The sequence below is a fragment of the Myotis davidii genome, unplaced genomic scaffold, assembly GCF_000327345.1.
Source record: "Myotis davidii unplaced genomic scaffold, ASM32734v1 scaffold705, whole genome shotgun sequence".
Taxonomy (NCBI): domain Eukaryota; kingdom Metazoa; phylum Chordata; class Mammalia; order Chiroptera; family Vespertilionidae; genus Myotis; species Myotis davidii.
Genome location: NW_006296405.1, coordinates 1287436 through 1289898, shown reverse-complemented (window position 1 = coordinate 1289898; position 2463 = coordinate 1287436). Strand labels below are relative to the sequence as shown.

General features: G+C 57.7%; 1 protein-coding gene across 2 annotated transcripts in view; it reads left to right on the top strand.

The window, feature by feature from the left end:
* The window catches only part of IRF5 (interferon regulatory factor 5), a 10941-nt gene that overhangs the window by 1573 nt on the left and 6905 nt on the right, over positions 1 to 2463 (top strand). The gene's annotated exons all lie outside the window — the stretch shown is intronic.

Sequence of the window (2463 nt, the reverse complement as noted above, 5' to 3'; positions counted from 1 at the left end):
CTACGGTCCTTTGCGAGGGGCAGTCGGCCAGAGGCACAGTCCCCAGCCTCCCCCAGAACTATCGGCCCGGGGCGCTAGGGCCCCCCACGAGTCCAGGGAGGCCCTGGGAAAACGGAAAACACCCTTTCTTATCTAAGGCCCCACCTAGGGGTTTCCCCCTGCGCCTCGGCCTTCCCCCGCCGAGCTGCCGGGAGGAGGCCGCGTCTGCTGCCCCCCGCCCCGCCCCTTTCCCCTCCCGCTTGTCTCCTGGTGTGGTCAACCCACCCGGAGGGGCGGGCTTTAGGGTCTCGCTGGTGCGTGGACCACCCCACTCCCCCTTCCCTCTGCGCTTGATGTGGGGTTTGCGGACACAAATGTGCATCGCACTCGGGAGGCGGCAGGGGGCTTGCTGCTCTGCCCACTCTCTGGGGCTGAAGTGCCGTCTCCCCCGGGGGTCTCTGGTGCCCACGGTGTTCCAGGCGCCTCACGGGGTGGCTCCTGGGACTTCAGGGCCCTGGTGTGAGTTGTGGGGCCTCCCCCACCGCGGAGGGGCTCCGGCTGCCCGGCTCGATGCTTCACTCATGGGGGCTCCCCTGGGTCCTGAGCAGCCCACGCCTCATTGGCGTTTCCACAGAAGCGGATGCAGGCACTGCCATCCTGTCCCACTTTGCAGGCAGGCGCCTGGCCAGCGCTGCCCTCGGAGGGAAAGTCAAGTCCTCCCCCAACACTGGGTGGACCTTCTGAGGGCTGCCCTGTAGCTTCTGGGGTTCCCTGGGAAATCGGGGCAACTGTGTCTATGGGGTGGGGTGTGTGAAGCACAAAGATTGAAATTCAGAACTCCTGGCGTTAGGATGGTGGGAATGAGGCCGAAGCGTGCCTCCGGCAGCAGGAGGAAGTGTCCTTGGGAAGCTGGCACCGAGCTTGATCCTGGCGCACCTGCCTGACCCTCCGGTGGAGGCTGCACAGACCCTACCTTGGTTCTGCCGCTTCTGTGGGAGCCCCTTTCCACAGCCCCTGCCTGTGCCTCTCTGACAAGGGCCAGAGATCATTCCCAAACCTTTGCAGTGAACAGCAGTGCTGGGCAGGGCCAGGAGTGAGACGCACCCGACTTCCTCCTAGCCCAGTGATGGCGAACCTATGACGCGCGTGTCAGAGGTGACACGTGAACTCGTTTTTTTGGTTGATTTTTCTTTGTTACATGGCATTTAAATATATAAAATAAATATCAAAAATGTAAATCTTTGTTTTTACTATGGTTGCAAATATAAAAAGATTCCTATATGTGACACGGCACCAGAGTTAAGTTAGGGTTTTTCAAAATGCTGACATGCCAAGCTCAAAAAGTTCACCATCACTGCCCTAAAGTATATTCTCACACAAGCAAAAGAGACAAATGAGGAAAAAGAATAACAAGAAAGAATAACAGTTGAGCTCTTCCAAGGTGCTCAACAATTCTAATTCCAAATCACATATGCAGGTACCTATATATAGTATCTCTAGTCCTACTGTACAAATAAAGGTATGTTACTTGTAAACTATTTTTTTCTCAGCTGCCCCCCGCCCCCCCCCCCTGCACAGCTGTGGGCCGACCAGATGTGGGGGTCTTCAGGGAACAGAGCTCTCCTCTGTCCACCGTCACTTAACCAGAACTGCCTGCCACCTATGACACTTGCTCCTCTTCCTTAGGACCTAGACCTTGCGGGGAGGCGACCCAATGCTGTGAACCACACAGAATGTACAATGACCACCAGCAGACCGGGGGTTGGAGGTTGGGGGCTGGGGGTGGGCTATGGGGTACGAGACTGAGAATTTGTCTGGGGGACCCCCTGAGAATCTCTCTCCACATCCTTTCCTCCCCAGCTCCCAGTGAGTGAGGTTTCTGAGTTGTCCGGTCTGGCCACTTTCATTTCCCCTGGTGCTGGGTGGAGGCTGGTACAGAAAGGGGAACTGAGCCACCAGTCTTCGGAGGCCTGGGGGCAGGGCTGGAAGCTCTCCCACCCGCCCCGGCCCAGCCTGGAGCCGGGCCCTGCTCTGAGGAGCAGCCTGCAGATGGAGACCTCTTAGCAAGAGGTGGGACTTAACAGCTACAACCCAAAAGGTCCGAGTCAGGGAATTTCAGGAGAAACTGAGGCTCAGTGCTCAAGGCCAAAGCAGACGTGGAACAACAGAGAGGAGCCAGCCTCCCACCCACCCAGGCAGGCCAGGAAGCCTACCCGGCTTGAGTACCCCCAGGCAGCAGCCCGGCCTCGGTTGGATGGCTTTAGCTGTTGGAAAACCAATGCAGGGCCCTGTGATGAGAAAGCTGATGATTGGAAAGGGAACTGGCTTTGAGCACCTGTTGACTCAAACCCTAGTCGCTCTGTGCATGCCGTTACCTCAGATATTAGGATAGCTCTCAGACCACCCACAGTGTTCGCTGCACCAGCCCCAATACCCCATTTCCTTCAGCAATTCCTTCCCTGATTGGCCGCCTCGGACCCTTGC